This window comes from Danio rerio, chromosome 4, assembly GCF_049306965.1.
Source record: "Danio rerio strain Tuebingen ecotype United States chromosome 4, GRCz12tu, whole genome shotgun sequence".
NCBI classification, from domain to species: domain Eukaryota; kingdom Metazoa; phylum Chordata; class Actinopteri; order Cypriniformes; family Danionidae; genus Danio; species Danio rerio.
Window position 1 is genome coordinate 61,722,408 of NC_133179.1, and position 15,837 is coordinate 61,738,244.

A 15,837-nucleotide genomic window follows, 5' to 3' on the forward strand; every position below is an offset into this window, starting at 1 on the left:
TTTTGTGCATGTAGCGGCTACGTGGAGTAACAGCTGAGAGGCTAAACCAGAGACATGTTTTGTAACGCAAACATCAAATGTACACAAGGCAAGAAGTCGTTCCAATGTCATCACTCGTTTATTTTCCAATATAAAACATACCTTGATCTTTTGACAGTGTAGACTTTGATTCAGGCTTAAGTTTGATTTCGTTTGAGTTTGTTTGTCTTTGTTTGGTCAACAAAGAGTACCGCGTCCCCGTTCACCCCCTCTCTCTCTCCTTCCTAAGTTGTGAATGAACAGGTGCCACCTATAAGCGCACTACGTAACCCCGGTGACCCTCCACCACAATCATGTGACACGTTAACCATTTCATGTCTACTACAATCCAGCCCCTAATTATTACATAATAATTACATTAATATAAATAGAGACATGAAAACATTCAAAAGGGAAAATTCTTGATCCTTCTTGCTTCAAGGGAAAACAAAAAGTAAAGTGTTCATGTTATATCGTCCTCCGTTTCTTGTAGAAGACAGAGTTTTGTTATTGGTCTGTCGAGACAGCTGTATTTGGTCTTCACTTGTACATGACGGACAAATCCTCTTTTGTCAGGAAAGGTTTGAATTATACGTCCTAGCGGCCATGAGTTCCGAGGTGCTGTGTTGTCAACTAGAAGCACTATGTCTCCTGCTTTCAAGTTGCGCTTGACTTTTAACCATTTTTGACGCTCTTGAAGCTGTGTTAGGTACTCCAGTACCCACCTTTTCTAGAACAAGTCTGACATGTACTGTACTTGTCTCAATCGTTTACGAGCATATACTTCGTCCTTCTTAAATTGTCCTGGTGGTAAGGATGGAGAAGTCCTCAGAAGTAGCAGATGATTCGGTGTTAACGCTTCTAAATCCGTTTGGTCAGTGGATGCTTTCGTTATTGGACGACTATTAATAATAGCCTCCACTTCACACAATACCGTTTGAAGTCCTTCTTCATCCAGATTCTGCGACTTCAAGGTAGAATTTAGGATTTTTCGCACAGATCTAATTAATCTCTCCCAAACTCCGCCATAATGTGATCCAGTACGGGGATTAAATGTCCACTTGATACCTTTCTGCAGAAGAACATTGTTGATCTTACATTGATTCCATTCCTTTATGGCAACTCGTAGTTCTTGTCCGGCTCCAACAAAGTTCCTTTCATTATCTGATCGAATTTCCTGCACTTGACCACGTCGTGCAATGAAACGGCGAAGTGCATTTATAAAGGAATCGGTATCCAAGGAAGGTGCTACTTCGATATGTACTGCTCGAATGGCCAAACAAGTGAAAATAACTCCATATCTTTTCACTACACTTCTTCTGCTTTTTACATTAAAGGGTCCAAAGTAATCTACCCCTACACGTGTAAATGGTGGTTCATTAGGAGTGACTCTCTCCGATGGTAAATATCCCATCTGTTGGCATCCTGGAAGTGCATTCAACCTTCTACAAGTAACACACTTTGACAATACTCTTCTTATTGCTGTACTCACACCAGTAATCCAATATTTCTGCCGCAATTTTGACAGCATATAATTGCGGTCACCATGACCTACTTCTTTGTGGATATGTTGTGTTGTAAAAAAATAAATGAGTGAAAAGAAGAGAAGAACCCAGTCCAGGAGACTCGAAACAAGCAGAATTCCTTTGAGACGTGTTGGTTAATCTGCAGTCATACAGCGTCTTTAAGATGTCCGTGTCCGCAAGAGCCTACTAGAGGTCCGCAGTCTGCAAGTTCTTTCACGAGTCTCTCACAAGTCTCACACAAGTCTGAATTAGTCTCAATTAAGACAAAGATTTCATGGCTATATTGTGTTCTTAGGAGGAGGGGATATAGCTAAACAAAGCATGCAAATTCAGTATTGGAGTCAGCATGGCATAGGTGTTAAAAAACGGCCCAGCTACTGACCACACAAGTTAATCAACATAGGGTTTCTGTAGCATAAAAGCAACACCCGAAGACAAAGACAGAGTCGTTTAAAGCATTTGCATCACTGACTTAGCCTGTAGTCAGAAAGATAAAAGGTTAAATGTCCCTCCTAGCTGGGATGTTAATGAAATTATATAATTAAAAACCAAAGAATATAACTTTTCAGTTATACATAGATTATTGTTCATTTGGAATTAGTTGATAGAAATTTATATTTCCACAGTTCCCCCTTTGAGAGTTATTTAAAAACTCTCACAAAAAAATATAAATTTATAAGCTTTCCTAAATCCATTCAATGGCTTCTGTTTGATAACAGAAGCCCCATCTTCCAGTCATGTAACTTGGAAAAAGTTACAGGCACATTTAACTTATTCTGTGTCATTTCAATATCTACGTAGATGTAAGTGTAGATTTATTAACTGTTCACACGTTTATGACAATCAGTTGTAATGTCATAAATCCTACATGATGACACAAAAAATCATGTAGTTAAACTGCAGATCTTCTGAAAGTCCATGGCTTGTGAAGTGTTCAGTCTTTTGTGAGGTGTGTTTCTTGTGGTTCTTCTCCAGCACAGAGTTGATCTGATGACTTCCTGTCATTCATGGATCTCCGTAGTGATGCTCTGGTTCAGAGTGTTTCTTCAGAAGATGCAGTGTTTGTGTTTAACTGCACACAAGAAAACAAGGAAATAGCAGACCAGCAGTATTCATGCATAGACTTGTATGATCATAGTTCGTGTGTCTAGTTATTCAGGTGATCGTATAGTGGTTATGTTAAGTTGGTGATCGTATAGTGTTGTGTATTTTCTGTCTTCTAATCTTAAAGTTATGACACCTATAAAACAGTGAGGTGAGGATAAATGGGGAAAAAGGGAGTCTTCACCACAGGGTGCGGCCCCTAAAGCCTGTTGCTTTCAGTTCTGCCCTGGGCTCCTCACTGGTTTGTGTGTCCTGTTCTGTCCCTGAGTGTGGTGGGCAAACTTTAAGATGTGAGACACAAACTATCATTCAATAAATATCAGTCCTATCAGACATCATAACATTGAATGGGTAGTGATTGGAAAATGTGTTAAACACATTCAAGGCTGTAAGTGGACTTAAATAGAGTTCCCTAATACAAAGGAAGAAGTTTCCTTTGTCTTTTTACAAAGAGTCTTTCATCTTAATTGTAAATGAACTGGGACATTAAGCACTCACAGCCAAAAAATGGTTAGCATCTTTGTGGACAGCTCAATGGATTTAGTGATGAGGGGAGAGGTATGTTGAGGGCATTTAGCAAACTGTTCAGAAGTTGATTTACCCTGTTCATCTCTTTAAAGTTCTTTTTATTCTTTCTACACTCCCTCATCCAATGTCCTTTTTTACCACAGTAATGACAACAGATATTTTTCCTAAGACATTTGTGATTTGATGTCTTTTCTGTGTTGACCTTAGTGGCGGCTGCTTCAAATCTGACTCTGTCTTTGATATGAGAGTCTCTTTCCCACAAAGCTAAACTGTTCAGATTATTTCTGAGAGTGGTGGAAGACCAGGTGATATTAAGAAATGGCAAAGCTTGTCTGTATTCAGTTGCAAGGCCATCTGACCAGATGCGGACTAGGGGTCCCTTATCATTTAGCACACTGTCCAATGTATCAGCTAATCCACTGTAAGTTATGGCGCATTGACAAAATCTCTCTGTGAATTCATTCACAGATTCATCTTTCCTTTGCACACAACAAGTCACTTTTGACCAGTCGATCTTTGGGCCAACAATGTTCTTTAGAGCTTTCAAAACACCCTCTCTCAAATCATCCTTACTGGCATGTTGTAATTTAGAGGTCACAGTATGCTCAAAACTGTTGAATTCAGATTCTGTTAGAATTTAAGACATTAGCTGGGTGACTTCTGTTAATGACATGTCATAAAGACGCATTTTGCTCAACAGTGCTCTGCTAAACTCTGAAAAATTTGTGCGTGCTGATGGTAAGCTTTGAGACAGTCTGTCTATTTCTTTAGGTCCTAGTGTTCTGGAAACTGTTTGAATTTGAACAACAGAAGTGTTGTTGTGTGAACTCTCAGTCCTCTTAGATCTTCTGGCACCACAAACCTCCACTGAACCTATGAGCAAATCACTATCTGACTGGATGGAAATGTATGTTTCAGAGACAATTTGTAAGTCAGGATGTTTATTATCAGGCTAACTAACCTCCTCAATGTCAGTTTTTGATTTCTTGAGGTTCAGTTGTTTTGTTAATGAGGTTATCTTAGCATGAAGCTCTTGGATCTGTTTTTCTAATTCTGATTTAGCTTGAGCTTGTTGTTTAGCTCGAGATAAACTGAATTCTCTGTAGCAGCAGATAATGCCTTTTACATTGTTTTTGCGAATGCATGCATCAAGCACTTTCTTGCATTCATCTAATGTCCAAACATTATCTGGGTCAATGCTAAATTTCTTTGTCAAATTTAGCCTGACTGACTCTGTTATTTAGTCCATGTGCTGTCGTAGCAGCGATTTGAAATCCTGATCTGACAACAAAGGAGTTGTTAAACTACCTTTTTCAGTTGTAGTGATCAGTCTTGTATTCTGTCTGAACATTTTGTGAGCTTGTTATCACAAAGTAAAAATACTTAAACTTTTCTGATGAAAGTGTAGTAATTTCTTCTCTGGCGAAACAGAGGGTAACAATATTAGCACATGTTGCTAAAACTTCCTGCCTGAACAAGAGATAACATAAATTAGCTTGTATCGCTAAAATTAAACTTCTCTGGTTGAACAGAGGGAAAAACGAAATAAAAGAAAAGAAAATAGCATGCAAGGCTTTACTTCTCTGTCTGAACAGAGGATAACTTTTTAAAAGAAAAATAGCACGTAAGGCTTTACTTCTCTGTCTGAACAGAGGATAAACTGTTACTTCACTATTGAAATAGAGGATAACTTTTTGTTAAACAAACCCTGCAGGTGTTTGTTAACTTTTCTCTGATGGAGCAGAGAATAACCATGTGTATAGACTGGTCTGTATGGTTCTTTTGATAGAGTGAAACTCACCAAATTGAGGTTGAGCTGAAAAGATTCAGTCTGGAGTGATCTGATCTTTGTATTCAGGTCTTCAATGTTCAGGGTTGCAGTCAGCAAATAGTTGAGAATTTGTGACGTCCGCTGAGTGACTTCAAATTGCCATTGAGCTGAAGATTCCGTCTGAAGAAGTTTTCTTGATCTTGAAGCTTCAAGTTGAATTCCAGGAAGATTTCAGTCTTCTGTGGCAAATTGTTGAGAATTTGATAATTTCAGTCTCTATCCGGCTCACGGCACCAAGTTGTTGTAAAAAAAATAAAAAAGAAATGAGTGAAAAGAAAAGAGAACCTAGTCCAGGAGACTCGAAACAAGCAGAATTCCTTTATTGAGACGTGTTGGTTAATCTGCAGTCATACAGCGTCTTTAAAATGTCCATGTGTCTGCAAGAGCCTACTAGAGGTCCGCAGTTTGCAAGTTCTTTCACAAGTCTCACACAAGTCAGCAAATAGTCTAATGATTTCATGGCTATATTGTGTTCTTAGGAGGAGGGGATATAGCTAAACAAAGCATGCAAATTAAGAGTTGTGGTCGGCAGGGTAAACTGCTTTTTCCGGCCTGATCTTATCATGTTCTGAAGACAAAACCTCCTGACCATTTGATTGAAAAGAGTAAACGATAGACACCCCATGCTGTGAAACTGATAATTGCATCACTTTGGCTTAGCCTGTAGTCAGCAAGGCAAAGGTTAAATGACCCTCCTAGCTGGCATGTCAATGAAATAATATAATTAAAAACCAGAGAATATAACTTTTCAGTTATACGTAGATTATTGTTCATTTGAAATTAGATGATATAAATTTATATTTCCACAAGGAGTACCATTCTCTGTCAATTGTTTTGGTGTTATAAACTCTCCTACTTTTACCTTAATTGATCTCTTGCAAAAAAAAAAAAAAAAAAAAAAATCTTTAACCCAATTAAACATTCTCCCTTCTACTCCCATTTTTTCCAGTTTCATTAACAGTCCATCATGCCATGCCATATCATAGGCCTTTTCAATATAAAAAAAATACTGTTCCAACCGATTCTTTATTTATTAATGCTTTTCTTATATCTGTCTCTAAACATACTACTGGATCCATAGTCCCTCTTCCCCCCCCCAAAGCCACTCTGATTTGGTGATAATTTCTTACCCTTTTCCAAATGATACATTAATCTGTCAGTTTTTTCCATTATTTTACCGAAATGAGATGCAAGTGCTATTGGTCTGCAGCTGTTTGGATTACTATAATCTTTTCCTGGTTTCTTAATTGGTCTTATTAAAGCTTCTTTCCAACTCTTTGGCAAAATTTCTTCTCTCCATACCTTGTTGTAAAAATCTAACATAACTCATAGCCTTGTCACTTAAATGTTTAATCATAGTGTAACTTTATCTAAACCAGGGGAAGATTCTTTTACTCTGTTTATACTCTTTACAGTTCTGCCATTTCCAACGGAACATCCAAAACACTGCCCGTTTCTTCTTTCCGTTGCTTTATCATAGGATTACTTGATAACACCTCCTCCCTGATCCTTACTCTATCCTCACACAAATTTTTAGAGGAGTTTACTTTGGTGAATGCTTCTTTTAGCATCATAGCCTTTTCTCTGTCATTCACCGCCATCACATTTCCTTCTTTGAGCACAGGAATTTCCACATCTTTTCTATTTCCTCTCATTTTTCAATCATATTCCAGATTTCCTCTTCTGGTGTACTTCATATTTCGTTACAAAATTCCCTCTAGTATTCTTTTTTTGTTTGCCTTAATACTCGCCTAACTTTTGCTTGAACAGTTTTATATTCTATCAAACTTTAAAAGTTAAAAAGTTTTAAAATGCCTTCCTTTTTCGTTTTATGACTTCTTTGCATTTCTCATTCCACCAAGGCACTATCTTCCTCTCCCTTCCCCCTTTACTCTTTGGAATATATTGTTCAGCTGCCTCCATAATTACTGCTACTATTCTGTTGGTTATTTTTTCATTGTCAGATATCTCCATTTTATCCAGTGTTTTTAACCCTTCTTCACTAACTGCCATAAATTCTTCCCAGTTTGCTTTTATATAAATCCATCTCCCACCAATCTTTACACAAGACTGAGTGTGTGAGCTGCTTATATGAGTGAGCGTGGTTCATCAGTGTGATGTGCTGCAGGTGTGTGTGGAAATTAGTGTTTGTGCATGACGTCATGGTTAAAAGTCCGGTGATGGTGACCTCTGCTGGCCAGCGAGGGGAATGACTGGGACCGAGACAGTGACATTACAGGTCAGCTGCATCTTGTGTTAACCATACTCCTAAGTATTTAAGGGAGTTTAGTTTCCAATTAATATTTAATTTATGTTGAAGTTTATTGTTTGGGTTGTAGCCAAATTATAAAATTTGAGTTTTTTGTATATTTAATTTGTACCCAGAGAGTTCTCCAAACCTTTTAAGAACAAGAAGCAGACTAGAAAGTGATTCATCTGGATTGGAGAGATATAGTAGCACATCATCCGCATATAGAGCAATTTTATGGTCTACCTTATTAATGTTGATCCCCCCCCCCCCCCCCCCCAATTGATTTTTCTTCTCTAATTGCCTGGGCTAGAGGTTCAATGTTCATGTCAAACATCAGGGGAGAGAGGGGACAACCCTGCCTAGTTCCTTTTTCTATTTTTATCTTTTTTGAAAAACAACCATTTATTTTTATCCTAGCCTCTGGGTTTAAATATAAACATTGAACGCTTCTAACTGTATTTTCTGTAAATCCAAATCTATATTAAACATTAAATAAATATTCTTAATTTACACAGTCAAATGCTTTCTCTGCATTTAGGCTAACTAAAATTGCTTTAATGTGATCTTTATTAATTTGTCATATTGCATGAAGTATCTATCAAATCAGGTAAAAATGTTTCAAGTCTCTTGGCTAAATTAGAGGCAAATAATTTGTAGTCTACATTTAAAACAGACACAGGTCTAAATGAACTACAAAGAGTTTTATCCTTCCCCTCTTTAGGTATGACTGAGATAATTGCTTTCCTCCAAGAAGGGGGAATTTCTGCCTCTTTAAGTGTCTAATTAAATGATGATATAAGAAGAGGTGAGATCTCTTTTTTAAATGTTTTCAACCATTCAGAAGGTAGACCATCAGTGCCTGGTATTTTATTATTTTTAAGATTATTTATAGCTTTATCTAATTCATCCTCTGTAATTTCTTTTGTTAGGAGACTATTTTGTTCCCATCCAATACAGGGAAGATCAAGAGAATCCAAAAAAAGCTTTAATTGATGTATTATTTACCTGTGTCTGTTGTGAGTATAAAGATTTATAATAGGTTTCAAATGCCTCTTTAATTTTATCCAGACTATACAATATTTTTCCTGAGTTGGGGTCTTTTTATCTTATGTATTGAAACCTTTTGTTGTTGTTTTTTAAGTTTCCATGCTAGCCTTTTTGTTGCTTTTGGTCCCGTTTCATAAAAGGCTTGCCTTAGGAATTTTTATTTTTTTCTCTATGTCCTCTCTATACATCTCATCTATTTTATTTTTTATATTTTTGATCTGTTTTAAAATCTGGATATCTTTACTAGTTGCATGTTGTTAATTGCTTTAAATTATCTTTAAGAATCCTAAATCGAAGTTCTTTTATCTTCTTAAGGGTTGCTGTAATAGAAATGATCTTGCCTTGTAATACAGCTTTAGCTGCATCCCATAAGATTATAGGACTTACTTCCCCATTATCATTATTCTCTACGTATAATTCAATTTCTAATTTAATTTGGGCCACTACTTCTGTTTTCCCTAGTATACTTGTATTTAGCCTCCATATTTTATCAGCTTTTCTGTCATTCAAATTTAAAGTGAGGTACAATGTTGCATGATCTGATACATCGGCCGCTTTCATTTCACATTCTTTTACCATGTGTCTGTCCCTGCTAAACATAAAAAAATATTAAATTCCACTGTAAACTGCATGGGGTGAAGAATAATGGGAGTATTCTCGTTTTGAGAACCAGACTCAGTTGGGCACGACCATTTTAATTTCTCCGCTGGCCAAAAGTCTTGTGCAGAACTTCATTCGTCGTGGTTTAGGCTGGAAGATGGCCTCAATGAAGACTCGTCTGTCCCTGGAGCGTCGCTGGAATCAGACACATGTTCTCCACTCCCCACGACCATCAGCGCAGCAGCAGCTCAGGATATGGCCTGGTCCCGGATATGGAATCCTTGGGATCATCACGTCGCTGGTCTTGGATCCAATCAGTGACTCCGCCTAATCTGAGGACCTCGGGATGAGTATCCCCAGGTGAAAATAGAGAATAAAGAGAATAGAGAGATGGGGAAAGGTGTGTTTCTTGCAAGTATATGATTTGTTTTTTTTTTAACGTTTCATTTTGGCCATAACCTTTCTCCTCTTAATTGGATTATTTAACCCATTTACATTTAAAGATGCAATTTTATTTTATTTTACATATCTCTGCATGGTAATTTCGGAAAGTTAAGTTGGCAACATTTAGAACTAACAAAAAAGATAATGAAACTAAACAAAAAAACAAAGAACATTGGCTTCCAAAGTTGTGGGCCATGTTTGACCCCGCAAAAACCCAGCTCCAGTCCTGGGGAGAGGCATTTATTCCTGCCTCTTGCAGGGGTCCCTCATTTAGATAAGAAAAATTCTCTAATAACATACCAATCTAATCACTTGTGCCCGGTCTTTAGCGTTATTTGTAAGTTGTGTATCATAACAGTGCTTCTGCATACCTCTTTAACGTTAACAGTCAGCGGTGTTTCTCAACAGTTAATCTTCATTCGGTGTTTGTCTCTGAAAGCTCTTCAACCTTTCCTGAACACGATCAGGAGCGATCTGTCCAGCTCTTAGCCACTGGGTACGGCGTGTCAGTCTTTCTTCCCATCGACACCAGGGGTCTTGGGATACCTGCTGCGTCATCGTCAGATCCACCGTATATCCTCTCTTTTTCAAGTCTTTTGTAGCTTCAGCCGCGCTTTCTTAAAGTTGTGGTCCTGTCTCCCAGTGTATTCGCATCTTGGCTGGGTAGGGTGTCTGAAATCGAATTTTGTTCTTCTTGAGGACTTTTTTCACTTCTTTATATTTCTTCAGTTTTGCATTTATCTCCATGGGGAAATCGTGCGCAAAGAAAATCGCCTTGCCATCGTGTTGTGGTTCTTTTTTAATTGATTTTTTAAATTAATTAATTTTTTAATTAATTAATTGACTATAATCGATCTTGAAGTATTATTATTTTGAGGTCTAGGACCGAGAGATCTGTGCGCTCTCTGTACCTACAGTTTTTAGCAAAGACGTGATGAAATTAATCATGGACATCCCTTCTGCTCCTTCCTTAATACCGTATATTTGGGTATTATTTTGTCCCGATCAGCCCTCAAATCTGTGACCTTATTCTGCATCATTTTTTGCTCTTTCAAGGTGTGCAGTAAGGCATCCTTTAGTTCAAGGTTTGCCGACTCGAGTTCAGTTATTTGATCCTCTGCTTCATTCAGTCTTGTGCCATGTGACTGAATATCTTCTGTGATGCCTTCAAGCTTCTGGTTTATGTCGCTTTTCAGCTTGTCCACTTCTGTTTTCATATCCTTTTTGAACTCTTCTTTGAATTGGCTGAATTCTTTTTTTAAATCTGTCTTCAGTTCGGAGATATCTCTGCTGAGTTCTCTCACTGCTCGCAAAGTTTCGGCTCCATGTTCTTTCTCAGGTAGGCCTAACTTGTCGTTATCATTCCTCGTCTCCTTTTCCTCCTCGCTTATTTTTGGCTTTGAATTCCCCTTTTTAGGTTTTGCCCCATTTATTTTGAAGTCGTCTAGCGCAAAGCTCACTTGAATTGGTAAAAGTATAAGGGCTTTTTGAACACCTTGACCGGGAGAGTACGTTCTATGCTGCCATCCTATGGCTCTACCTACCGGAAGTCCTGGACTATGGCATTTATGTATGCGTTTGCAGCTATTTTCAGAAAAGGTGACATTAAATTTTGCAACAACATCCTTCAAAACGCTAAGAGGGTGTGAGTAAAAAAAATTCCAAGGAAGCACCAGGCTCTATCAAATGCCAGAACACACGAGCGACAAGGATGGGATTCGAACCCATGCGTGCAGAGCACAATGGATTAGCAGTCCATCGCCTTAACCACTCGGCCACCTCATCACATATTTTCCTTTCTTGTCTGGTGGAGCCTGGACTGTGGCACATATTTGTATATGTATGTTTCTGCAATTATTTTTCGGTAAGATGACTTACAGTTTTGCCATATGAATGACAGAGCATATGAACGACAAGAATGGGATTCGATGGACTCGGCCACCTCGTCATGTATGTACTCACTTTCCTGATGGGGGCTGGAATATGGCATTTCTGTATGTATTTGCTGCTATTTTCGGTAAAGGTTTGCCACAACATCCTTCAAAACGATAAGAGGGTGCAGGTAAAACACCTTCCACGGAAGCACGCGTCACCAAAATTGAAATGAAATGTTACATTTTATATTGTTGAAAAAGATATCAATATTAAAAAATGTCTATATTAAATGTGAAATATATTTATTTGTTTAAATATAGTCAGTGAAACACTATTCAGTGTTTATTAAACTCATCTGGTCATTGTCTGTTTCTTTTAAAGTCTTTCAATTTAATATTAAGCCTTGAAGGGCAAAACCTAATTCAATTCACAGGCCATATAATTCAATAAATACAATTCAGTAATTCATATAAAGCATAAAATGTCATAAATATTAACATATTAATTAGATAAAACTAACATCTGCACTGGAAAAATATTTTTAGCCCAGCTTTGTAAGCTCAATTTAAACAAGAAAAATATTCATCCTAAAACATGAAATAAATGTTATAGAAACCAAAATATAACTTTCTCAAGTATCAACATATTGTTACTACACCAACTTATACATTTTTTGATTGTATTTCTTGAAAAGTAAAGCTTCAATGAATGATCTGGCAGATAGAACCTCATAATTCCAAGCGGAAAATGACTTGTTTTTTTTACTTCAATTCGCAAGTGCAAAGTAACTGACATGACAGAGACCTTAAGGGTTCTCTAAATGCAAATGATCAATGTATGAAAGAGAAATGCTACACACATATTGTTTGATATATGGAATGCTAGTGGATAAATGGATAAATGGTATACCATCTTTGAAAGCATATTGATTTTCTTTAAAGTTAATCACCCTTCCTTCATCGCTGTGCATTTCCAATTTATTCTCTATCTTTGACAAGAGTTATTGAAAATCAATTTACTAACTTGAAAAAAAAATAGACCAAAAGAATGGAAAGAAATTATAGAAAACAACAGAAAGACCTTCTGCAGTTGCTATTGATCTATTTAATGGCTCCTACATGACATGGAGTCCAAACTATTGTGTTGTACTGATGTCTACACCTACAACAACCAAAAACCCAACCTCACAGTAACCTGTTGTGTTTTAGCAACATCTACACCAATCATAAGCCTAAACCCCACGTCACGGTAAACTTTTGTGTACCCTAAAGGTCTGCACCGACCACAACCCTAAACCTTGCCTAATTAAAAAGCTTAGCCATGGAGCCTGGATGGCTGAGTCGGTAGAGCATCAGACTTTTAATCTGAGGGTCCAGGGTTCAAGTCCCAGTTTGGGCATATAAGACCCTTTTTGTGGAGCCACAGCTTTTGCAGTTGAGCTATTGCTTGCCGAAAGTTTCATCTGGATGCACCACACCACACGTGTGCTAGCCATGAGGACATGGCAGTACATGTAGTTGTGGCCGAGTGGTTAAGGCGATGGACTCGAAATCCATTGGGGTTTCCCCGCGCAGGTTCGAGTCCTGCCGACTACGTGCTGTCAGTGCGCAGTATTTTAATTTGCGACCTTCCTTGATTGTTAACAACTCCATTGTTTCTTGTGAAAAGGGATGTGATGGTAGGCAAAAGCCACAAAAATAAATCGGCAGCCATGGTACCTAACTGCCATGGAGGCCCTCCATTTTCAAAGATATTTGACAGAGAGTGAAGGTCCAGTGGTTGTCTCGTAGCTTGCCGTGATCGTATAATGGTTAGTACTCTGCGTTGTGGCCTCAGCAACTCCAGTTTGAATTCGGGTCACAGCAGATTTTTCAAGGTGATATTGGCGTTGGACTCTGTGTTGCCATCCGTAATCTCCAGCCTCCTTTTAGTGCAGGCTGTGCTAATGGCACGTCCTGAATGTTTATGTTTCCTAAAGTGTGGAAGACTAGGGATTCGATATAAGAGAAATAGGATCTTTGATGCCAGCATGCTGTGTAGATAAGTACTGATCAAGTCACGCTTCTAAGGCATGGAAGGAATCTTTTCAATTGTTGAGTCTCCATTCATTGCCACAACAACAGTAACCCCTTCTGCAGTTGCAATTGATCCATTTAATGTCTCCTACATGACATGGAGTAAAACTATTTTGTTTTACTGATGTCTACACCTACAACAACCATTAACCCAACCTCACAGTAACCTGTTGTGTTTTAGCAACATCTACAACAACCACAAGCCAAAACCCCACGTCACGGTAAATTTTTGTGTACCGTAAAGATTTGCGCCAACCACAACTCTAAACCTTGTCTACTTAAAAACATTGTCATGGAGCCCGCATGGCTCAGTCAGTAGAGCATCAGAATTTCAATCTAAGGGTACAGGGTTCAAGTCCCCATTTGGACCCTTATAAGACCCTTTTTGTGGAGCCACAGCTTTTGCAGTTAAGCAATCGCTTGCCGAAAGTTTCATCTGGATGCACAACACGTGTACTAGCCATGAGTACATGGCAGAACATGTAGTCGTAGCTGAGTTGTATGGCGGCAAATCAATGCCAATATTAATCGAGCGCAGCGGTGATGTTTGCGCGCGAGGAGAAGACTACAGCTCGCGAGAAAACTACAGCTCGCGAGCGCATAGGGGATCTTCACGCGCGCGCTCAACTGATCCAGCGCGAGAAAACAAGTCCCGCGTGCGCACATCATCATCTGTGCACACGATGGATGCTCTCGCGAGCGAGGTCATGCCTACAGCGCCCGCGCGCGCGATCAGTTCTCTCCGCTCGCTCGCTGGTTCTTCTCTCTGCTCGCGCGAAACAGATTTGATTTTTGTCAGTCCTGGGGCGGGACTTGGTGTACTTGTTATCTCTAACGCTATTGGCTACTCTGCCTTTCCGGAAGTTAGCCGGGATTGGACGCAGGTTAAAAGATCACGCCATTAAATATATATACAATTTGCAAGTCATAATCATAAGAAACTTTCTGAGAACTTTATGAGAATTCAATCTCGAGAAACAGTCAAATAATGATAATTAATCTTCTAAAATAATGACTTGCATTCTTGTAACATGACTTTCTGAACCCATTTGATTTGTCCCGTGCAGCACTTCTGGTTTGTTGTATTTTACTTCATTATTAACCACAACAGCAGAGCTCATTATGACACTTGGGGTTGATCTTTCTAGGAAATATTTTCTTCAGAAGAGTTTATTTGGTTTTTAGATCTTTCCACACAATGCAGATGTGCAGTGCAGCTTTGTATATTATCATAATTATTAAATTTTATTGTAATATAGATCAGTGGGAAAAAAAATATATATATATATATATATATATATATATATATATATATATATATATATATATATATATATATATATATATATATAATTTTTATTTTTCAATCTCATTTTTAGTTAATGATTGAATAACCTGCATATAAAGACTTCAATCAAAAATGATTAGCCCAATCAAACATAAAGAATACAGTGACAGACATTCAAATGGGTGTTTATCGCCACCTATTGAGCAACAATTTAATTTCTACAGTCTTCGTTTGGCTTTACTCACTATCCATTACATTATTCCAATTCAGAGGCATACAAATACCACTTTTTTATACAACATGCCCACATCTTAAAGGTCACATATGCAGTTGAAGTCAGAATTATTATCCCACTTATTTCTTGTTTTATTTTGGCTAGAATAAAAGTAGTTTTTAATTTTTTGAAAAACACACTTTAAGGTCCATATTATTAGCCTCTTTAACCTATTTATTTTTTTCGAAAGTTTACAGAACAAATCATTGTTATACAATAACTTGCCTAATTACCCTAACCTGCCTAATTAATCTAGTTAAGCCTTTAAATGTCACTGTAAGCTGTATAGAAGTGTCTTGAAGAATATCTAGTCAAATATTATTTACTATCATAATGGCAAAGATAATATAAATCAGTTATTAAAAAATGAGTTATTAAAACTATTATGTTTAGAAATTTTTGAAAAAAAAATCTTCTCTCAATTAAATAAAAATTAGGATAAAAATAAACAGGGGGCTAATAATTCAGGCGGGCTAATAATTCTGACTTTAACTGTTTAGTGGAATGACTAATGGCAATATATTTACTATAAACCTTTGTACTTTATGCACTTCATGCATGTGTAGCCTATTTTGTATACTATTTTCCACCCAATTTATTCTGACTTGTTCTTCATAAGAAAATGAGTCAAGGACAATAAGTCTAAGAAAAAAAAAAAAAGATTTTTTATAAATTTGAACACGTGAGTTCATGTTCATAAATTTGGCTTGAGTTTAGTTTAAATGTAGGTGCTAAACTTCATCAAATGGTTCAAAACACACATTTAAAGTCTGAATTATTCATCCTGAATTATTAGCCCATGTATATTTTTTTCCCAATTTCTGTTTAATGGAGAAATCTTTTGCCACATGGTATAACTCTCTTTTTCTCTCCCAAGTAATAAAGTTTGTTACAGAAATATATCTCATTATTTTGATATGTCATTATATGACTATATGTCATGATGGTAAGAATAGGCATTATTATGAGATTAATT

The 15,837-nt window shown here is 37.4% G+C and overlaps 2 long non-coding RNA genes and 2 other non-coding genes across 4 annotated transcripts in view; 1 reads left to right on the forward strand and 3 right to left on the reverse strand.

Annotated features, from left to right (window-relative positions):
- Positions 1 to 15,837, reverse strand: part of LOC141381913 (uncharacterized) — a 560,761-nt gene that overhangs the window by 374,684 nt on the left and 170,240 nt on the right. The gene's annotated exons all lie outside the window — the stretch shown is intronic.
- Positions 97 to 5,456, reverse strand: LOC141381948 (uncharacterized). The gene is made up of 3 exons (XR_012402859.1): positions 5,293 to 5,456; positions 4,978 to 5,186; positions 97 to 2,616 (listed from the first exon to the last, which is right to left on the reverse strand). It is a non-coding gene; the product is annotated as an uncharacterized lncRNA (long non-coding RNA).
- trnas-gcu (transfer RNA serine (anticodon GCU)) lies at positions 11,053 to 11,134 on the reverse strand. The gene has a single exon. It is a non-coding gene; the product is annotated as a tRNA-Ser (tRNA).
- Positions 12,738 to 12,819, forward strand: trnas-cga (transfer RNA serine (anticodon CGA)). The gene has a single exon. It is a non-coding gene; the product is annotated as a tRNA-Ser (tRNA).